The 24444-nt window shown below is 44.1% G+C and overlaps 1 long non-coding RNA gene across 1 annotated transcript; it reads right to left on the reverse strand.

Annotated features, from left to right (window-relative positions):
* Positions 1-4981: 4981 nt before the first annotated feature.
* On the reverse strand, positions 4982-5298 carry LOC119359317. The gene is made up of 2 exons (XR_005172459.1): positions 5098-5298; positions 4982-5020 (listed from the first exon to the last, which is right to left on the reverse strand). It is a non-coding gene; the product is annotated as an uncharacterized LOC119359317 (long non-coding RNA).
* Positions 5299-24444: the final 19146 nt, after the last annotated feature.

Below are 24444 nucleotides of genomic sequence, written 5' to 3' on the forward strand. Positions count from 1 at the left end.
ACAACATTTGCTTGTATGTAGTACTAGACTTAATATTCATGTTTTCGTTTCCTGTTGATTTTAAATATTGAATTGTGGACCATGCATGTCTTACATTTTACTCCCTTTGTTCCTAAATATTAGTCTTTTTAGAGATTTCAAATGGACTGCCACATACGGATTAGAAATATTTTAGTGTGTAGATTCACTCATTTTGCTCTATATGTAGTCACTTGTTGAAATCTCTAAAAGACAAGTATTTAGGAACAGAGGGAGTATTTTTGAATTCGTGTCATACATGCATGGTTTGGAAAATCAGATGCACTATACTTACTGCATTATTGTTGTATTCGTGTGTGTGTGTGGTTATATGCTTGATACATACAAAGTTTTATCACCACCATACCGTTCATCTTTTAAATTTGAATTTGCAATGAAAAACTCACTAGGGATACCATGAAATGTGAAATACACGTTGAGATCACTATATCACAAACTCACTCTAATTCAAGAACTCGTCATAAATCATTTACCACGTTGATATTACTATTTGCAAGGAAAATACGAGAATTGTAATACATATAGATTCATCAGCAATTTAAAAGATTATTTTCGGATTCTCGAATGGTAACACCCAACGGCGTACCAACCAGACCCTGGCTCGTGTTGATCCTAAAAAAACCCGGGCTCGTGTACTTCTGGTGGCGTGCGTGGTACGCGCATTAGCCAATCCCAACCAGTCGAGCCTCTGCGTTTCAAGTCAAAATATCTAGCAGCCAGAATTCCAGCCCTGGGAAATTCCCCTCATGTCCCCAGTCCATCATCACTACCGATGAACAATGGAGGGATGCTTTAGTAACTAGACAACGTTACCTACCATGCCGAGCACGGTTCATTTCCCTCAGTCGCTGCTACCCAAGGTCACCCGTCAACTCCATTGCCTTGTACTAATAGGAGTACTACACCAGGATGAGCACAGAATTGAGCCCCGTTTGTCCGTGCCTAGTACTTGAGTTAATATATCAGATAATGCACTAGTACGGAGGGATTATCCTTTTAATCTGCATAGATAACTTGTCTGAAGTCTAAATAAGCAAAATGCACTGGTACGCTCGGTGCTATACAAACGGTTTTAACCCCTTTCCTCGACGGCATTTGGGACCGTCGCCAAGTGAATGTAGGCCATAGGGGTTCTTCCCACATGACCCATAAACCGTCGGGGACATGGAGCAATGATCCAAAGGCCTTCCAAAATGTAATCGTGTGCGATGCAGCACACACTAAATTCTTTCGCACTTGTGGGATCGGTGATTAAACATTTCTAATGACGTAGTGAAACCAAACGGTGTGTCATGATGAACCGTTTGGGAAACAGTATGTAAGGCACACAGGCCAACATATGAACTGTGTGCGATTTGTGCCCCATCACACATGAGTTTTCTGTGTAACCCGTCTTCCATGCAAGACTCCATCGCACATGTTTACCAACAATTACCGTATGCGATAATGTTCTATCACAAATGGTTCAAGAGCCCCTTCGCACACATACAAGTTTTGTAGACCGTTTGTGATTTTTTGTGTATCAGCGCCAGTTGCGGCAAGAGTGACGTGTGCTTTTCGTTTGGGATCCCACACGTTTCCTGAAAAAATTACGACTGGGATTGTATTTTACATTGGGCACGGTTTACTTCGAGTTCTCATGTGTGATAACGCGATATAACAAACGGTTCCGGAGACCCTACACACACGTAGTAGCGCTGCAAATTGTTTGCGATCTGTTGCGTATCACCGATGGTCCGCTACGATTGACGTATGCTTTCTAACATGGATCGCACACACTCATTTAGTTGAACCATGTGCGGAGCAGTTGCTAGGTTAAAACAAAAATATCCCATTTTGAATCGGCATTAGCACTAGCTGTACCATAGAAAAATCCCACTCCAGCAAAAAGTACAACAAGTCCATTCGCAGAAGACCTATCCCAACTGCAGAGACGGCCAATTCCTGCAGATTGGAACCCCATTCCATTTATTCCTAGTTTAAAAGACAATGCTTTCAATGTTGTTAGGGACTATGTGCATATATTCCCATCATGGGAAGATTATTGTGAAGACAAACACCATTTTCAAATCTTCCTGTCCAACTTACGTGTAAGTGCTATTATTCATGGTTATTATTTTCCTGTTTTCTGCTGATTGAACACATGAATGATTTACATTACATTGTTGTAACTAGGCGAGGGTCAATCTGGATAGTCATGACGAGCAAAGCTTGCTTGTGCTTTTCAAGGAAGCATTGCAACAGTATCGGTGTTACCTGAGGAAATCACACTTTGATGGCAAGTCTATAAATGAATTTCCGGTGAAGTCTCATGTGCTAAATTTAGAAGACATTGAATGGAAAAACCTTTTTATGCACTGGTCTCATTCCCAGGATGAGGTACTATCTATGAAATCACATGAAAATTTGAACTTCTAATTTTTTGCATGTGCCTTACGGATCTTTTTTGCAGGAAATCTGCTCGAAAAAGAATTCCGGTTTGACAAGAACGACAGGATATCGCAAATATGCTACCCGCTGCTTTGCTCTTGTTAGTACCTGTTGTCCTGTATCACTGTACTTGCATACATACCTGGTTCATTATGTGACAGTAGTATGCATGATAGCTTGCTTATCAATTGTTCGCTCCAAATTATCTGATCTGTATGAATGGTTACATTAGTGTAGAATATATCCAATGCCAATGTTTTTTAGCTCTGCATTGTTCTTGTAAGTACATGCTGTCCTTTATCACACTACACCACAACACTGATGTAGGGACAAAAAAACTGCCGGGGGAAAGCACTTTATAGGGCAGACAAACTGCCGGGACAAGTTTTCTCCCGGCAGATAGAACCGCCACGAGAACGGCTGCCGGGGATTACTTCTCCCGGCAGATAATTTTTTCCCGGCAGTTGCATTGCCGGTACCCATCTATTTGCCGGCAGTCCACTTTCTCCCGACAGATTGGTCAAGGCATGTGTAACATCAATTATCGGCAGTCTTGCTGCCTGCAGAAGCTCATTTTCCTGGCAGTTCTTACGCCAGCACATAGATTTCACTTCCTATTTTTTAGGCATCCCTTATGTAATATCCATTCATTCTGTTCAAACCATCAGTACATACCACACGATTTATACACACATTTCACTCAAAGTAACATGTCTCATCTATACACTTCAATCAGAGTAGAATGTAGCCCTCACCCAGAACCTTAAAGTTGATTCGATAAATTAACATAACAACCATATGTATAAGTTGGTCGCGCCACAAAAGGTACAATACATCATGTTTCTAAATGTGTGCCACAAAAGGAGTACATATGTTTCTAGGGTGTGTCACACAAGCAAAATGAGCATATACTGGCTTAACAACCAGCAAAATGAGCAGAGCAAGTGTCATAATCACTCTACGAACTTAATTATAGGTCTACCAAATCTTCACTAGCTTGAAGATCTTCCAAATATCCCAACTCTTTAGCAGATTGAAGATCTTCCAAAGCTCCATCAACTCTCTAGGGAAATATGCAACAAATAGAAAACTCAAAATGGAGCTCTTGTTTCAGATTTTAAATTAGCACATTAAAGATTTTGACATGCTTCAGTTTTTAACTCATCGGCATAAATACAACTCTTCTAAATGTGCAGCATCTCATCATCACATCAAGCAAAGTTACATCAATAGATCAAGAAAGATTTGTTTGAAGTACACATAAACAAATCTTCATGTGCAAATAAGCAAAACAAAAAGCTGTACAATGAACTTGCAAAAGCTGCTTAGTCTAAAAAAATACAACTTACTAGTGAAAGCTATGACTAAACCTGAGTTAAACATGTATCTCTGGAGTTAATGTAGTACTCTGAGTTCGAATCTTTTTTTGCACCGAGTTAAACTCAACAAATAGGCAAAACTCTATACAGTACTATATTGAACAAATAGTTAAAACTGTGTACAAATAGGCAAAAGTATGTACTATAAACAGCATAGTAGTATACAAGTAGGCAAAACTCTGTACTATACATCGTATAGTAGTACAAATAGGCAACCCTCTATACAAATAGGCAGGGGCAGGCCATTGGTTATTGGTTTCTCTATATCATAGGGAAAAAGAAACTCATGAAATAACCATTGCTTACAGATTTCTCTGTCTATCTCATGCATCTTAGCTTGTTTTTAATAGAGTTCATTGAAGAGAATATACCCTCTAGCAGACTAGCAAGCCAAAACTGGTATGAGGATCAGTTTTATACGCCAAAACAAGTCTGAAATTCTGTACTGTATAGTAGAGTTTAACACTGAGTTCTAACTCACAGTCAAAAATCTTTCATGTTCAAATAGGCAAAACATGCTCAGTTTGAATCTTTCCTTTTTTACTAAGATAAACATTTGTACTGAGTCTCCAGGAATGACGTAAAAGATTTCAGCACAGTAGTTACTCTATGAAATATTTTTATTTTGTAAACTTCAGTACTGTACAGAGTCGAGTGCATGAAATTTCTTGGAAACATACAAACATAAAAACAAAATATGATTATGTCGCCTACCACTCTACCTCAACGACCCAGCTAGCATGCTAGAATAAGATTCGATCTCAAAGAAACATGCATATTACCTCAGCTTTCTTGTGGTCGCATTCCTGCTTTCGTCATGGACTTTTCCACTTCCAACTGCATACATAGAACGAAAGCTTCTTAAGCAATCAACCATGATAGTAATTGTTAAGTTCAATCATAAGAACAAAACCTCACATGCTTGTATGGCCATGCGATACATCACATCGCTTCCCATTAGCCAATCCTTCAGTTTGTCATCCACAACATAGTACATCTGCTTTCAAGCAAGTGTAAATGGAGAGTGTAAGGGTGATGTATTAGATAAAGGGGAAAGTTATACTACAAGTCATCGAGAGATAAAGGGGCAAGTTATACCAGAGATCATACACATTGTGCATTCTAGTGCTTTTTTTCCTTCTTCCCCTTCGTTTCTTGATCCAACTCATGGTCTAAACATGGAAAATAGTTACTTGGCTATCATCCATTTAACTAACAGTCTATATACATAGATTTTAGAGCTACACACCTTCATGCTCTTCAATGTCGTCACTTGGCATGTCATCAACATCTCTAGTCGTTTGGGACCTAAGAACTCGAGCATCTCATCATAATCATCTAGGTCGATCTCCTCTTGAACATCATCAGGTTGAACCTCATCATGGTCACTAAGATTGAGCATCTCATCGTAATCCCCATCCCACTCTTATCCATTCTTGACCAATTTCACTAAGATTGCCTAACATGAGAAAGAAAGAATACTTCTATTAAGGAAAAAAAATCTAGTAACAAAAATGCATATCGTTCGTATCTAGTACAGGCAACAAGAAATACAATACGGAGAAGGAATGTCATCACACAACGGAATATAATTAACTGAAACATGTCATTTCAGAAAATACAATAACCAAAATAGCAGTAAGAATGTCATCATCTATATCATAAAAGCATAGCACCTATTCCGTCCACATATGGTATTTCACAAAACACAAACAAAGATGGTAGTAGGTGCATCAACTAAACAAACAAATACTTAAATTAATTAGCTTTGTTTCATCTGAAATTTAAATGACCTCCAAAGCTCAACTAAACAGTCAGGTGTCAACCAATTTAATTACGGTATGCACTTGTTAATCACCAACAGTACATGTCCTTTGATCTAAAGGGCTACTAACAGTAGTAGTTATTGTTTTTAGACAACCAAACAACCTTCAAACCTGTCTGGTTCATGGTTTTGTCACTGTTATCATATCAAAGCAATTACAAACTATTGATTTGTTCTAACTGCCAGAATAGTTCAGTGCTGAAGTACAGGAGGGCACATTCAGAACAAAAAAAGGGCACAAAAATTGCAACATCTCACCTGTCAAATGAAGTATAGGAGATAGTGAAGTCCACAGAAAGGATGTTGAGGAGAGGGTCGACAACCTGCTGCTTCGGGGGCACGTGTGGAGGAGGCGGACCCGCGGCTTGGTGCTTGGTGAAGCTTTTGGGGAGGCCTGCTCGAGGAGTAAGTGCGCGAGTAGGTTGGTGGCGAGGATGGTGGCCGCCGGTGGGTGGCTCGGCAACGACGGTGCTGCTCCGTGTCAATCGGGTGCTCGGCAGTGCCGCTATGGAGTGAGGCGACGACAGTAGTGGACAGTAGTGGTTGGCAGCAGTGGGTTAGTTGTTGGGGGCGGCGGAGGGGCGGAGGGGCTGCCGTGATGAAGGGTGACGACGGAAGTGCTCAGTTGGAGAGCTGCCGTTGGTGGTGGGATGGTTGGGGGCGGAGGCCTTGCAGTCCTGTGGAGGGTCTCGATTTGTGGGTGGCAGAGGGGTTGCGGTGGTGAGGGGCTATGCCAGCGGTGGACTGAGTGGAAGGCGGCCGCACGGCGGTGGTGGGAAGCTTTGGGGGCGGCAGCGCGCGACGGCGGTGGGAAGATTTGGGGGCGGCAGTGCGCGGCGGTGGTGGGAAGGTTTAGTGGCGGCGGCAGTCTGGTGGAGGGGATTGGGTGTGGATTTGGGGGCGGAGATGCAGTCTGATTTTTTATTTTTTAGGGTTATGCGGTCTGGTGGAGCAGGACTATAGGAGGGCTGGCGCGTCTATTTCTTCTTGGGCCTAAAATTCCGCCAAAGTCGCGCGCTCTTTTTTTCTCGTTGGCGCGCGCTTAGGGCCGACTTTTGGGTCTCACGCGAAAGGTGGTCTCCGGCAGACTATGGGCCGAAATTTAGTTCTCCCGGCAGTTTTTGGGCCGTAAAATGTACCGGCAGTTACAGCGCCGTTGTTGCTCAAGTTCTCCCGGCAGTTCATATGCCCTAATGTGATTTTAGCGGCAGAAACTAATGTCCCGGCAGATAGTTTGCCCTTGGATAGGTTTTTCTCCTGGCAGTTAACTGCCCCCAATCAAGTGTTGTGGTGTAGTGTCAGTGTACTTATAATTACAGGTAGTTGTTCATGTACCATCACTCTGTAGCTTATTTTCCTTTGCCCTCCATTTTCTACACATCAGATCTACATTTACTCTTACCATAAGGTTGGTACTGAAGAAGTTTAGCTGTGCATTGCTCTTGGCTGTACCTTTTGCCTGTATCGCTGCACTTACATTTATAGCTACTTGGTTATGTAGCATCACTCTTCATCTTATCTTAAATATTCTCCATTTTTCGTATATTATCACATCTATATTTACTCTTAACAAAATGTAGAATAAAGGCAATGCTTTTGAAGAAGATTTTGTGGTAAACTTCTTGAATTGCACCCCCATCAGCATGGACAAGGCCTTTATAGAGCCTGTCTTCACCAATAATGTAAGTTTGTCCATCTCAAGCCTTCAAACTTTGTTGTATATATTTGGTTAGGCATGACTGCAACAGCTGTTTATTTTTGGTGTTTGCATCAAATTGCTTGTTTAAACTTTATTATGTAGTTCATAAACAAAAGTTTGTCCTTTCTCAATTTAAGTTTTCAGTTGTACAACCAATTCCTTCTTCATACCATGTAAATTAAACTATACAGAGCAAGTGATCTTCTTTTGCACTGCATGTATGCTTCCGTTCTTCATCCGTAATCCAGTGGTGTGGTGAACCTACCCACTACAGCACAATGTCATATTCTGCAATGTCTTAACTATGAACAATGTCATATCATTCTACTATTATTTAAACCATCTCTTTATTTGCCAATCTGAAATGGTATAAATTGACAGCACTAACCATTGATACTTATGAGTTCTTGATCTGTAATCCGGTGGTGTCGTGAAGCTGCCAACTCCTTCACAATGTCATTTCCTGCCATGTCTTGACCTGAACAATACCATATTGTGTTAATGCAAATTTAAACTATGTCACTTTATTCATCAGTAAGAAATGTGATGAATTGTCAGCACTGATACTTTTATGTGCAAAACCTGTCATCTGCCTGCTTGTTTATCTTTCAGAGTGAGGAAGATATAAGTGTTGAACAAGCGCAGTCTCATCATCTTGCTCAGCTGCTTGCGCTGCAGCTCCCCAGTAGGGCTAACCTTTCTTGAACTCTATTGAAGTGTTGTCGGTTTTGTATATTATTTTGTCGGCGTGTTTATTTGCACTGGTGGTGATCTTTGATGCCCAGTGTATGTAATCTGCTGTCTGCTTGTGCTTTATTATCATGGTGGCGAACTTTGATGCCCAGTGGATGTAATATGCCATAATTTCTTTATTATATAGTATAGGTTTTTTCTTATTCACGATGTTGCAGTTATTTTACTATATATATATCCTGTCTTCGCAGTAAACCGGCCAAACCATAAAATTACGGTACATAATCGGGCAGTCATGCAATCACAATGTAGGTTGGGCCTGAAACATGCTGATCATCTCACGGGCCGGCAGCAACCGAAATGAACCCGGGCCCATGATTGTGCGAATAAAATCACGGGCTTTTAACATGTCGAAAAATTGTCTCAGTCCTTATTTGGCCCAATCAGATATCGGCTGCGAGCAGGCCGGATGCAAACCGGGCCGTAGTTAGGCCCAACTATATGACCGGCTTTTAACAGGCTGAAATTAATATAGGGCCGAAATGTTAAACGGGCCCTTAACAGGCCAAAACTAATATCAGGCCGAATTACTAAGTGGGCCCAAAAGCATAGTGTCCAATTGACGGGCTGAATTTGATATGGGCCATAATTAGGCCCAAAACCTCTTAAAGGGCCGGACCTTATCTGGGCCGTAATTTGGCCCAGAACATGGTAGGCTTTTAACGGGTCGGATCTCATATGGGCCACTATTAGGCCCGGAGCGTGGCAGGCCATTAATAGACCGGATCAAATATGGGCCAGCATTTGGCCCAAAACATGGCAGCCAGTTAAAGGGCCGACCTACTAGGGTCCTCAAAATCTTGTGGCCTACAGCTGGGCTGGCCCATTAATGTCGGCGAAATCTCGTGGGCCTTTAGCTGGGCCGGCCCATTATGATCCGCAAGAATTTTGTGGGCCCTTACTTGGGCCGGCCTATTATGGCACACGAAAATCTTGTGGGCCTTTACCTGGACCGGCCCATTATGGCTCGTGAAATCTTGTGGGCCTTTAGCTGGGCCAGCCCATTATGGTCCACAAAATTTCGTGGGCCTTTAGCTGGGCCGACCCATTATGGTCCGCAAAATCTTTTGGGCCTTTAGTTGGGTCGGCCCATTTAAACTTGTTGGGCCGTGCCACGTGTCGACGTATAATAGGCGCCTTCTGTCCAGTGAGTGGATGACATCTGTCCCGAGATGAGCCAACACGTGTTTCCTCTAGCCAATGATGATTTTACACGTGGAAAATCCCCATTGGTCGGAGCTGTTAACGGGTTATCGGATCCAAAACCTGAACCGATTGCTTAACGGCGTTCCGTTACGGTGGATGCCACATGTCGGTCACCCTTGACGAAAGCACTTCTGTGACACGTGATTTATCGTCATGGAAGTGGACACTTCCGTGATGATAATTTTGGTAATGTCATGGAACACTTCTACGACAGCACAGGTATGACTATATTGATTCTGTCATAAATTTGTCATGGATGTACATGCATGACAAAAAAGCGACCTACTGTGACAAACACGTATCATCACAGAAGTGTATTTTTTTGTAGTGTTAGCAGCTGAAGCCGAGGTAGATCTGCCTCCACGACGTCGACGCCAACGTGTGTTGTACCAGAACCACTCCGACCACGCCGTCCTACACTTCACTGTTGCCGCTCCACTGTTGCAACCGTCCACCGCACCAGAGCTGTTCCCGCTACGCTATTGTTCGCCGCCTCGGATCTGGTTCCCCGCCGCCGATAGACAGCCACTGCACTACACTCAACAACTTGGCCATGGGTTCATCCAAGGCTCCACCGTCCTCCAGAACTTCTCGTTTCCAGCGAACCACAAGAAGATCGTTGGAAAAACAGAAGGAGGACACAACACTGCCATCAGAAAGAGGTACTCCTCTTCCCTTATTCGTGCAAACCTTACGTCTCTGCTCACACCGTATTCATCCCACGAAAGAAACTAGTTGAGCGCTTCTTACTGCATCTTCTTCGTGATACTAAATGCACAAGGTTTCCTCCCTTTACTATTTCACCTTTTCTAGAGGTCAATATCCCACCTGGATTTCAATTCAGGGTCAGTCGAACCGCAAATAAAAGAAGCAGCACCCGCTTAGCCGCGCGGAGCACCTAGTCCGCCTGTTCGCCGGGGAAGCAGCGCATCGGTGTCTATCATAGGGGTGTGGGGGCGCAGGAGCTGCTTGCGCCCGATCTGGAGGTCGGCGGGGCTTGAATGGATTGCCGGGGGGTGGTTCCAAGCATGAGGTGCGGTGAGGTTGAGGGGAGGGCGAAGGCAGGGGACTGGGCTGGTGGTCGCTGGCGTTTTGAGGAAGGTCGTCAACACTGACTAGCTGGAGGTAGATGAAGGTGATTTGCCCGTTCTTTGTACATCGGACGGTGCAGAAAAAATGTACTGACCTATTTGTTTTTAGTCGACTGTTATTTTCATAGAATCATGTAGTAATTTAGTGTGCCATGCATGTTGTAGAGCTATCATATGTCTCTCGTCATTTATTTCTCACCGACCTGCTATTTGCTACCTTTACACTGTACTATTTGTGCACACACTTCACCCATACTCACACTATTGTTTTTTTATGCATGGGTATTTCATACTCTGACGCGGCGTTGATGAATGCAGAAAAGAAAAGACAGAAGTCGCTCCAGTGTAATTCAAAGATAAGCACTAAGCGTTTCAGCGCTCTAAAGGGTGCAGTGTCAGCAGTTGGAGCCAGTAAACGTAGCTCTGCAGTTGACGATCTCAATTGCCACACACAACCATCCCAGGTGCTTGCTTTAACTTCGCACTGTCAAATGTGGTTGCATGTTTCATATGATGTCTAGCTTGTATTGCTTCCAATTTGGTTAAATTGCATCTGCTTACTTTACACATTATACCTTTGATAATGACATGCCTTCCTGTTTTTAATACATACTAAATATGTCTAATAACCATGTTCGTACATCAAACTAATGCTCTTTTATATCCCTCGTCAATCACTTATGATGAGACAGTCACCCCAGTGGGTTACTGTGAGACGCCATACTCGTTTAAACAGTGCAGTGTCATCCTCCCCACATGATTCTCAAGAAACGGCGATGCTTAATGAAGATAGTCAACGCAGCTCTCTAGTTGATGATGCAATTCCCCCACACCACCATCACACGTGATTTCTCTAACTTCGTAGTGTGATATGTGGTTGCATGTTGCATGCGGTGTCTAGCTTGTAATGCTTCTAATTAGGGTAAATTGCATCTGCTTAGTTTACACATTATACCTGTGAATATGATATGCCTTCCAATTTTTGGTACACACTACATCTATGTGTTAACCTTGTTCTTACATGAAACTACCTCTCTTCTGTATCCTGCATCAATCACTTACGATGAGTCACCTTTATTCGTTGCATATTGCATATTATTTCAAGCCTCTTGCCATGTACTGCTTCTAATTTGGTCAAATACATTTGTTAGGGCACCCTTTTAATTTGGCAGAGTGATATTGGTATCATCTTTCATATGGTTTCTAGCTTGCATTGATTCTAACAAGTTGAAGCACCTTATGCTTAGTTTACACTTTATACATCATACATGTCAATATGTCACGCCGTCCTATTTTTCATACATATTCCATCCTCCTATCATGCGGCTGCGTTACATGAAAGTAGTGTTCATCAGTATCATGCATCAATGAGTTCTGGAGAGCAAATTTTATTCCTTTTTGTTGTGGGTTTGACTTGACAAGGCAAAATCAAGAAAGAGGAAGGAAAAGTGTAAGGAAGGCGATGATGGTGGTCCTCTGCAGCAACGTAAACGGAGCATCTGTACTGATTCTCCTTGTACTAATAGTGCATTACAAGGTCCAAGTCTCCACTCCCCTACTCCACCATCCAAGGTGCTTGCTCTAATTTGGCAGTGTGATATCTGGTTGCATGTTGCATATGGTGTCTAGCTTGTATTGCTCCTAATTAGTGTAAACTGCATGTACTTAGCTTACACGTGATACGTGTGAATATGACACACTTTCCTGTTTTTGGTACATACTATATCTGTCTATCACACCATGTTCTTACATGAAACTACTCTTCTTGTGTATCCTGCATCAGTCACTTATGATGGGACACCTTTAAGTTGGCAGTGTGATATTGGTTTGCGTCTTGAATGTAATTTCTAGCATGTATTCCTTCTAGTAGATTAGGGGATGTTGGTGGTCCTCCGCACCGACGCAAACAGAGACTCTCTTGATTTGCCACTGCTACTGCTAATGAAGTTGAAGTCCCAAGTCTACATGATGAGTTCATCTCCCGTACTCCACCATCGCAGGTGCTTGCTCTAAGTTCACAGTGTGATAATTGGTTTCATGTTGCATATGTTGTCTAGCCTGTATTTCTTCTATTTTGATTAAATTGCACCTGCTGAGTTTATACGTTATACAAGTGCATATGACATGGCGTTCTGTGTCTAGAATACACTGCATCTATCTATCATACCATGTTCTTACATCAAAGTATTGCTGTTGTGTATCCCGCATCAGTCACTCATGATTGGACGCTTTTAACATGGTAGTTTGATAGTGGTTGCATCTTGCATTGATTTCTATGTTGTACAGCTTCTAATTTTTCGAATTTCCACTTATGACAAGACACTTTTAACTTGGCAGAGTAATATTTGTTGCATCTTTCATATGGTGTCTAGCTTGCATTACTTCTATTTTCTTGAAAATCCGTCTGCTTAGTTTACACATCGTAGCTGTGAATATGTCATGTCGTCCTGTTTTTCTTACATATTCCATCCTCATACGGTTGTATTACATCAAAGTATTGCTTGTCTGTATCATGCATCAATGAGTTCTGAAGAGCGATTTTATTCTTTTGTGTTGTGGGTATGTCTTGACATGGCAAAGTCAAAAAAGAGCAAGGAAAATAATATAGTAGGGAGTGGTGATACTCGTCGGGAGAAACGGAAAAGGATCTGTTGTCCAGATTCTGCTGGTACTTATAGTGCAATAGAAGGTCCAAGTCCACCGGCTAAATCTAAAAACACAGTATCACCTGCTCCACCAGCTGCAGCATCCACTTCAACTGTACCAGCATCTCAATAAGTTACTCGTTCGTTTGCTCTGGAACTGGCCAGTTCCCAAGCTGCCTTCACACCTAACACTACTTCCGAAGCACTGCTGACACAACAGGACTTGGCAAGATCAGGTGAACCTCATGAGCATCAACAACAAGACGGTACCTAACCGAGTCAAGTTGCAGTTGCATGCTCCTTTATATGTACTCTCACAGTTTGATGTACACTAACACTTTCCATATTCGTTGTTGAACTAGCACCATGGCACAAGCGGAAACAAACATCAGGGATAATGCTTGACAGATTAACAAATCTAAAGGAGGAAGAATGGAGATCCATTTTGAGGCATGTTTAAAAAGGCCACGTGATGCTACAGAGTCAGCCAAGTTAGTATCAGAGGCAGCCGTTACCTTAGGTGTCATGCACGTATCCTCCCAACATGGATCCAGTACAGGAATGACAAAGACAATACCTAGTTTAACACCTTCCTTGACCATTTATCCGTAAGTAATGTTACTCATCGCAGTTAGTAATATTGCCTTGCTCTATCCCATACTTTCTAGCTTCCTCCTAATAAGACTCACATTCTTTTTTCAACAGATGAGGTTCAAGTTGGATCCGAAAGATGTTGCAACTAAACAAGCATGCACTCATGTTTTTCAGTCTGCTTTGTGATAGTATCGGTACCACCTTAGAAAATCTCACTTTGAAGGAAGGGCTAACAATGAAATCGCCCAAACATCTCCGGTGGAATATATTACAGATGAAGACTAGACAGCCCTTGTTAAACACTGGTCTGATCCAAAGTATCAGGTAGGCTATATGTATTTGATCAGACCACATATTGAACTTGTATTTATGTATGTGCCTTACAAGTGTATCTTCTTCTAGGCTAACTGTTTGAAGAACAAGACCAACCGTTCTAAAGTGAAATTCCAACAGACAACAGGATCTCGTAGCTATATTGCACATTGCGAGGCTCTTGTAAATAGCTGCTACTTCCTTATTTTTTCTGTGCCATATTATCGTATCTATATTGACTTGTTCCAAATATAGAGGAAAGCCTGTGCGGACCAAAAAGAACCTGAACCGAATGCAGTGCAAATCTTCAAGGATTGCCATACCAGCAAGATGAAGGGCATGAGCACACCAGTTCAAGCCACTGTTGTAAGTCCTTACTCCTCTTGCCTTTGAACTGATTGGTATTGTGATGTGTTCATTTAACTACTTGGTTTGCAACCAATGTCAGTTACTCTGTTCACTTTTATACACAGTTGTCTTAACGTATCATTTCACCTTACATGGTTTCAAAGAGATGAAGGATATTCTTTTGGTCTTGATCTGTAATCTAGTTGTTATGTTCACGTGCGCACACAATGATAAAATAGCCTGTTTGTTTTATATTTGTTTGCCCATGATATGAATGATGTCATACTATGTTCATCCTACTTTAAACCATGTCTCTTTATCCTTAGATGTCAATGAATGTGAGGAAATAGACAATACAGTAGGCATGCTACATGGACATATGTTCCGAAAGAGATTTTTATGTAGTTGGCACTACAATACATGCTAATGTATTACAGTAGTTCACCAAAATAAGTTATGTATAAACGTGTAACCTACTTTGTTTTTTTGTCTCATTAGTAACTTATCTGGTACACTAATCTACAAGTTCAAACTTTCAGGAATCTATGGAACAAATGATTGAACAGCCACAACCACCTGAAGGTGATGAGGCTACCACAGGCACAATGTCACCTCTTGCTGCGGTGCGTCAGTATCTCTCCACTAACAGTGCAAAAAGCACCTTCCTGCGTAATTCTGGGTTGGTTGTCAAGGTAACCTCGTCCAAATCGCCTACTCAACAAAACCTTCCTGTTAGACAGAAGTCCAATCCCTAATGGACGTTGTTTTGGAAACAAGAATAGTCGTTAACAAATGTTGTCAAGATATGAATGGTCTTGAAACCAAACTATCAGACATTCGCTTCGTTGTTCAAGAGCAATGGCAGAAAAAAGGTAAAGATTGTGTTGCTCCATCAGATTCTACAACCTGAAACATTAGCATTCAGGTCAAATGATTTGTGCTTCTATACATCTGATGGTGCTTTTATCTGCAAGGACTGTAAACTTTATGCCAACAAGCCTTTTGTTGTATGGTTGGAATTTATTTTGTTGTGATACAACATTTATGATGCTGCGAAAGGCTGCAGTAATTACGATGCTATTTTTGTATAGTGTAGGTTTATCTTAGTAATGTATTCGACTGAAAGCTTCATAGGATCCCAACATGCCAACATTCGTCGGGCCCATTCCAATTGGGCTAAAAACGATTATGGGCTGAAATTTCCATGTAGCCCACTAAAAATGTCTGGGCCTAAATCAGCATAAGCTTTCATATTTTTCTGGTAGGCATGTGCCCATAGTGGGCCTTTAACAGGCCTAAACATAATTTGGGCCCTCGGTGACAATAGGCCGTTTACAGGTGTAAATATCTCGAGCCCATAAAAAACATGGGCCTTTAATAGACCAAAAGTGAGATTGGGCCCTGATTGTGCCAAATAACCCACTGGTCTTAGCAGGCCCAAATGGTGGCCCATTTACGATGCTGATCTTTCACATGCCGAAATTTGGACGGGCCGTAAATGCGCTGACCTAATACATGGGCCTTTGACAGGCTGAAAGTTCGGTCAGGCTAGATTTTCGTCATTTTATATGGGTCGTTAATGGGCCCGATCTGACGTTGGGCCACATATGGCCCATGGATTTCGTTCGACGTTAACAGGCCGAAAATCACAATAGGCCGAAAGTGGCCCAAATGTATAGTGGGCCTCTAACAGGACGAATGTCAGACTTGGCCAAATATGACCCAAATCCTTCACGGTCGTTTATGGGCCGAAAGTTTCAATGGCCTGTAAATGGGCCCAAATGAAGCAGGACCTTTAACAGGCCGGAAATACACTGGGCCGTAATTCGGCCCATATACTTAGCGGACTTTTAACAGGCCAGAAGTGACCATGGGCCGCGATGATGACAAGTTTAGGACAGGCCGTTGACGGGGCGATTTGACACTAGCCGTACGGGCCTTAACTGAAAATGTTGGCCCTTTAGCTGGGCCGGCCCATTATGGTCTGCAAAATCTTGTGGGCCTTTAGCTGGGCTGGCCCATTATGGTCTGCTAAATCTTGTGGGCCTTTAGTTGGGCCGGCCCATTTAAACTTTATGGGCCCGTCCACGTGTCAACATATCATAGGCCCATCTTGACTTTGGATGAGTGACACCTATGCCAACACGGACTGACGCGTGGTTCCGTCGGCCAATGAGAATTTTACACATGGAAAATCGGCATTGGTCGTGGCTGTTAGCGGGTTATCGGATCAAAAACCAGACCTGATAGCTTAAGAGCGTCCTGTTATGGTGGATGCCACATGTCGGTCACCCTTGACGAAAGCACTTCTATGACGCGCGATTTATCGTCATGGAAGTGGACACTTCCGTGATGATAATTTTGGTAATGTCATGGAACACTTCTACGACAGCACAGGTGTGACTATCTTCATTCTGTCATAAATTTGTCATGGATGTACATGCATGACAGAAAACGTGACCTACTGTGACAAACACGTATCATGATAGAAGTGTATTTTTTGTAGTGTTTCCTACTTGACAAGCACTGTAAAGTTTATCCTTGTCAAATATAACATCTTTAACACCAAGGATATGATCACCTTTAATAAGCTTATCAAGATTCTGCATGCCCACATGAACTAACCTTCTATGCCACAACCAACTTTTAGAAGATTTAGCAATTGGGCAAGTTCTGGGTTGAGCTCTTTTAGTGAAATCAATAATGTATAGATCACTTCTACGTATACCGGTAGAGACCATATTATGATTATCTCTGCGAAACACTTGGCAATCTACTTCAGTGAACATAACATTGAAACCGAAATCGGCTAGTCTAGATATGGAAAGTAAATTATAGCCAAGAGATTCAATCAGCATAACATTTTGGATGGATCTATCATGTGAGATGGCCACCTTACCAAGGCCAACTACCTTACCCTTTGAGTTATCACCAAAAGTGACATACTTTCGATGGTCATCGTTTTCAGCAAGCTCACGAAACATGTCTGTGTCTCCGGTCATGTGATCGGTACATCCACTATCAAGAACCCATTCCTTTCCTCCAGCCATGTAACCACGAAGGTTAGCCATAAGACCAAAATGTCTGATAGACTCATCAAGATCGAAGTCACTATCATCATCCTCGTCATAATATCCATGTTCATCATCGTCTTGTGATTGATCATCACCTAGAGAGAGTGATTCATTAGATTTATGACCATGACAATGTTCATCTTTATGAATTCTAATGACTTGAGAGATGATGCTACTAATGACTCCAACATCTCCTTTGGCGCGCATGAGGTCACGAAGCTCAAATAGATAATCACCAAATTTAGGATCACTAGGATTCATTTCATGAAAAGCAATGGACTTTTGAAGAATCTCATCTAGTTTTTTCAAAGAATAGTTTGGAAACCATTCCTCAAGATAACTCCATATAGTATGAGCACATTCAAATGTAGGCAAGCATACAAGAAACTTTCTAGGAAATCCTCTAATGATAAGATCAATAGCTCTAAGATTGCGAGTCATGTCAAGATACTCATCGAGGGTAGGTGCAAGGGATCAATAGGAGGCACACAAGGGCTAGTAATATACTTGTTCAAATTATATTCATTGAAAATCTCAAGCATCTCATTTTTCCAAGCACTATAGAACTCCCCATCAAGAATAGGCACTCTATGTCTAATACTCCCAATTGTAGGCTCACCCATCTTCCTCCAGTGGTAATTAAACCAAAGTAATGGAGACTAATGCTTTGATACCAATTGAAAGGATCGATAGAGGTGTCTAGAGGGGGTGATTAGATCCTCAACAAGCAAAAGTAGCAGTTTTTAAGTTCTTCAAGTTAAGGTGGAGTTTTAACACAAGATTAAGCATTCACAATACATTTCAAGCAACCATGACAAGAGTATAGGCAGCGGAAAGAGTAAAGCATGCGATTTGCAAGAAAGTAAAGGGATAGGATTGGAGTGTGCAAACGCAATGAAGACACAGAGATTTTTGGCGTGGTTCCGGTAGGTGGTGCTATCATACGTCCACGTTGATGGAGACTTCAACCCACGAAGGGTAACAGTTGCGTGAGTCCACGGTGGGCTCCACCCACGAAGGGTCCACGAAGAAGCAACCTTGTCTATCCCACCATGGCCATCACCCACAAAGGACTTGCCTCACTTGGGTAGATCTTAATGAAGTAGGCGATCTCCTTGCCCTTAGAAACTCCTTGGTTCAACTCCACAATCTCGTTGGAGGCTCCCAAGTGACACCTAACCAATCTAGGAGACACCACTCTCCAAAAGGTAATAGATGGTGTGTTGATGATGAACTCGTTGCCCTTGTTCTTCAAATGATAGTCTCCCCAACACTTAACTCTCTCTCATATATTTGGCTATGGTGGAATGATGATTTGAGTGGAATGCAACTTGGGGAAGGCTAGAGATCAATATTCTTGTGGTTGGATTGGAATTTCTTGGTCTCAACACATGAGTAGGTGGTTCTCTCTCAGAAAATGAGTAGTGGAAGTGTAGGCATGTTCTGGTGGTTCTCTCTTGAATAGAAAAGGGGGTTGTCGGTGTCAAAACCGGTGGATCTCGGGTAGGGGGTCCCGAACTGTGCGTCTAAGGCTGATGGTAACAGGAGGTGGGGGACACAATGTTTATGATTGTTTTTTTTCCTACGGACTAAACCCTAGAAGCTAGCCGATGATTATGATTGTTTTTTTCCTACGGACTAAACCCTCCGGTTTATATAGACACCGGAGGAGGCTAGGGTTACCCAGAGTCGGTTACAGAGAAGGAGATCTACATATACGAATCGCCAAGTTTGTCTTCCATGCAGAGGAGAGTCCCATCCGGACACGGGGCGAAGCCTTCAATCTTGTATCTTCGTAGTCCAACAGTCCGGCCAAAGTATATAGTCCGGCTGTCCGAGGACCCCATAATCCAGGACTCCCTCAGTAGCCCATGAACCAGGCTTCAATGACGATGAGTCCGGCACGCAGATTGTCTTCAGCATTGCAAGGCGGGTTCCTTCTCCGAATACTCCATAGAAGATTTTGAACACAAGGATTGTGTCCGGCTCTGTAAAACAAATTCCACATACCACCGTAGAGAGTATAATATTCCACAAATCTAATCTACTGACAACTTTTCATAACATGACATCCTGCCGTGGTCCGGTCATTACGAACCGTTTTTCCCAGCCTGCCACTGCACGTGTTGCGAGGCGGTTTTATTGGCACGTCTTGTCGAAGCAGAGATCGTGTTCCCCTTATCACGGCATTCTCATCAATACGGGTGTGGGTAACCCAATCGTGCTTGTTAGTATGACTCCTTGATTTTAGGCAAGTTCCAAACGGCCACACGGAGGACGCTTGATATTCACCCTGTTTATAAAGGGGCCAAGGCCTATCCTTTTCTTCTCACGCTCGATCCTTCCCTTCCCCCACCTCGGGTTCCAACACTCAAGGCTCAGGCTAAGAACTTCGGACCTTCAACCATGTCCGGATCCAACCTTCAAGGTCGGTGGATGGCCTCCTCTGTCACAGAGGAGGACATAAAGAAGCTAAGGGAAGCCAGGTATCTGACCGCCGAGATCCCGCACAGGCTGCCTGCTCAAGGGCAGGTCATCCCCACTCCCGAACCCAACGAGAGTGTCGTGTTTGTTTCCCACTTCCTCCAAGGGCTAGGCTTTAGTCTTGATCCCTTTATTAGAGGGCTTATGTTCTATTACGGGCTCGATTTCCACGATCTAGCTCCAGATTCCATCCTTCACATCTCGTCGTTTATTGTCGTGTGTGAGGCCTTCCTCCGCATCACCCTACACTTTGGCTTATGGCTCAAGACCTTCAATGTGAAGCCGAAGACGATCGATGGGCGACACGCAGAATGCGGAGGTGCCATAATAAGCAAAGGCGCCAATGCTCTACGGCCAAAGGGTTCCTTCCCGGAGGTGCCCAACTTATGGCAGCGGGAGTGGTTTTACATCACAGCTCCTTGAGGTACAAAGTGGGCAGCTGCCCCCGCCTTCCGCTCGCCCCCCCCGCCGCAACTGGTGTCATGGGTCAACAAGGGGCTGGACTGGGGGCCAGTTAATGACGTGCTGACATTGCAAAGTCGCATTCGAGATCTCCTCAAGAGGGATGTCAGTCTTGTCAAGGTAATGCAAGTTATGCTAGTTCATAGGGTCCTGCCATGCCAACATCGGTCTCTCCATATGTGGGAGTTCAACCCGGAAGGACCGCGAACTATTCAGCAATTCTTCGGCGTGACGCTCGAAGAGATGTATGGATTGTTCTTTGGATCACGAATAAAGTGTCCGGACACCACCGAGGATGCGGGTCTCAACTACAACCGTCTAGATACCCACGTAAGTAATTCTACGGCTGAACATGCTGTCTTTTTATTTGTCACAACATTATTCTGAAAAAATCGCTCTCGGCCAGGACTGCATAAGAAAGGCGGAGAGGATCAGGTGTCCAGCCCCCCTTCCCGAAGGCTCACCGGATCATGTACTAGCCAGGATGCTTGAGCACGCACCTTATCAAGTGCCATCAGGGGAAGATAAAGGGAGGAATAAAGAAGCCGAAAGCGGGCTTCACACATTACTCATCAAAACCGGGAGAATTAGTGTCTCCGCGAAGGAGGATAATCGGGGAGAAGAATCTAGAATCCCCTCTACCCAAGGAAGGAAAAGGACCGCCTCTGAAGACTTGGAAACGAAGGTTTCCAAACGAGGGGAGAAACCTTCGCCCGGGGGCCCTGCCCCGGAGGGCATCCTTACCGCACAGTGCCCGCAAGGGGGCCATCCCTCCACCGAGCTGTAAGTGAACAAGAGTACTTTGGTAAATATATCATGCTTTATCTCCGAGGACAATAACCGAGACATATATCTTGCAGTCCGGCTCATAGCCCTTCTCGATAGAGTTCGTCTTTGGGGGATCTTCTTCTGGAGATGATGGAGAGCGAAACGCCTCCCCTATCTCCCCGCCTCCTGGGGCGGACGACCCTGAGGTGTCATCACGGAGGATTTCTCCTGATCCACCAAGGCCAGAAGGTAACCCTTCAGCCACCCTAAGTCCGGAGTATTCGGCTCCTAAGGGGAGCAACAGAAAGAGTCTGGGACTATCCGGTGCACAACCGGACGCACTGATGGGTCTTTTGGAGCAAGCGGCTATCTCAAGGGCGCATCGTACTTTAATGGGTATGGTGGTTGGGAGGATTTCATCCGCCAAAAGTGGGTTGCATGAAGCTTTTACGAGCCTGCTAAGAGGCTTTGAGGTACGCAAAGTAATATATAAATTTTTTGACGGTACCGCACACACTAGGTGTGCTCTATACAGATAGTAGCCCCTGAGACTCTGGTTGCTGTCCAGAGGAGGCAAACAGAGGATCATAGTCCCAGGTCATGATCGCGCTGCTTTCATGTGCAAGCGGCTGAGGGTCCGGTGGCTGGCCGGACTACTGAGTTTGCCGGACTGAGGCGGCAACTTGACGCGGAGGATTCCGACATTGCGCTTGTGAACAAGCGGCTTGACGAGGCACATGGTATGCATTTTCGGGTGGTCAACAAATATTAAGAGGAGCATGATGCTAGTATCTATAATATGTTGTGACTACAGATGGAGCTGCCGCCGTGGAGACCCTTCGGGCGGAACTTGTCTGAGCCAAGGAACAAGCCGGGAGAAGTGATGCGGTCGCCATACAAGCGGCCAAAGAGTTAAGAGCCAAACAGGCTGCTCATCGCCAGAGCGAAGATAAAATAGCCAAGATGGCTGTTGAGCTGAAAGATGCCGCCGGCCGATATGAGCTTCTTGAAAAGGAAAGCCAAGCGAAAGTGACTGACCTGAAGAAAGTCGTGGAAGCAGCCAAGGAAACCCGTTCTAAAATTAGAGCGGTGAAGTAGGAGCTCCGTCAAGCCGGAGATATCACGGCTGGGAAGCCCTTTTTGTTGCGGACGAAGTTCGGAGATCCGAAGTATGCCCCTCTGGATCAATTATGGAGTGCTGCAGATGCGTACTTGGACTTGGCAATGAGTGTTGCTGATGCAACTGAGTTTTTCAAAGATCAGAAAGATGTTGAAGTGGAAAGGTTGTTCTGGTCGCAGTTCAGGGCTCCAACTCGTCCGCTGCTATTAAATGAACATATGGCCGAGTGGGCCGTGCTCCATAGGTTGTCCGGACTTGCCATGAGGTCTGTCGTGGATCATCTTTGGCCGAAGGGACCAAGGCTGAATAGTTATTTTGGTTTAGTGCAACGATTCCATGGTGCTGTGCCGCATATCGACGCTATAAAGAGGTCGGTGTGCATAGAGGGTGCGCGGATGGCTCTTGCCCGTGTTAAGACATACTGGGCAGATATGGAGGCCACCGCTATTGCAACCCGGGATCCGGCCGTAGGCCATGTCTCGGCTGAGCACTATTTTGAAGAAGTCCTAGAAGGCACTCATTTAATAGAGGCTCGGTGCTCAAAGAGTATCATGTTCGAGTGACATGTATCCCAATTGTAAAAACAATGCTATTTGGATTATAAAGGTTGCGTTTATACTTTTGCCTGAAAGTATTATGATGCCTCATGTGCAGCCGTTTATGTATGTACATAACCTGAAAGTTTGTAGTCATCGGCTTCAGCCCCCACGCATATAATGTGGGGGTGTTCAGAAAAGCGCGTATTCACACTTGACCCAACGTCTTGGTCCATTAAGGAGGTGATAGCGCGGTGAACAAGGCAATCAGACTATATAGCTTTGACACTTTCACTTAGCCATAGGAGTTTGACGGTGGGGCTACTATATAGCCCCTGGTACTTCCGCGCTCATCCGAATACGGTGCGCGTACATACTTGGCCGGGAAACCGGCCCTTCGTTAATGCGGAGGAATCACGAAGATTCCATTGAGTCATCGAGTGGTTGACCAGTCTCGCGCTTTATCATGATAGTTAGTTTTCGGCTTTCTCTACTGAGGTGCTCATCCAGATGAACCAGGGCACAATCGCAGTAGTTCTCCCGGTGCCACCTTAGCCGATAGAGCGGAACGTAAGGTAGCAAAACGTGGGAGCCGGGCAAACCCAACTATTGACCAAAGACATGATTCAGAGCTGATGCATATAAGGCCAAACTCGCGACGCCGAACACTCCCTAAGGTATTCTAACTTTACAACATATACTGGGCTGAGTAACTCCCTCGATAATGAGCCCTGAATTTCCAGGTACTTGCATTAGTCTGGCGTGATGAAATGCTAATAACGCCAGCATCCCTTTCGGTTGTGTTGAGTATCCGGAGGGAGTGAAGCAACAAGAGACAGTAAAAAAAGGTTTACACAAGGTCTTAATCTAAAAAGAAGCCTTTGAGCGGGGCCCTGCTGCATGTCTGCGCCTGTGTCTCCGTTGTGCCGTATCCTGGAAGGGTGTAGCATGATGATCATCTGTAAAAGACAAAAACCCAGGTGAAAGTCTTCGCGCGAAAGATTGGTTATTCTTAATGAACCATTAAAATGCAATCTAAATAGGGTCAAGCCGAACTGTAGCCCTTTTTACATGCGGGAAGCCCCTAGCACCACCTATGGGGGTATATCCCACTACAAAAAAAGACACATCCGTGACATTTTGGGCCGAACGAAATTTTTTTCTGTCATACATATGACACTTCTATGACGATAATTGTGACAAAACCCGGTATCATCATAGATGTGGTGGGATCCTACTTCTATGACAAAAAATCATGACAGAAAATGGGCTTTTCGTCCTGGGCGGGCTGGAGACGCTGCTGCATGACATTCTTTGGGCCGTCCATGATGGAAAAAACCGTAGTAGAAGCGAGGGGGAGGAAAATTTCGGCGAGTTCCCAGTTACGGTGGAAGGTCGGGGGCCGAGCAATACACGCTTCTCTCATACACGTACGCGCGTGTGTGCGAGGCGTTGGCTATAACTGAACCCGAGGGAGGCATTGGGCTCTAACTGAACCTGAGCGATTGCACTGCAGGCTATGCGTTACTGAACCCGAGCGATCGATCGATGGATGTTAACTGAACCCGATCGAGCGATTCCTTTGCTACTGCTGCTAACTGAAGTCGATCGATGCTACCTCTGGATGAACAGTGAGCGTTGCGAGGGGGTTTGGATGAACAGTTCTCAGTGGGGGTGGA

Source organism: Triticum dicoccoides, chromosome 2A (genome assembly GCF_002162155.2).
Source record: "Triticum dicoccoides isolate Atlit2015 ecotype Zavitan chromosome 2A, WEW_v2.0, whole genome shotgun sequence".
NCBI lineage: Eukaryota > Viridiplantae > Streptophyta > Magnoliopsida > Poales > Poaceae > Triticum > Triticum dicoccoides.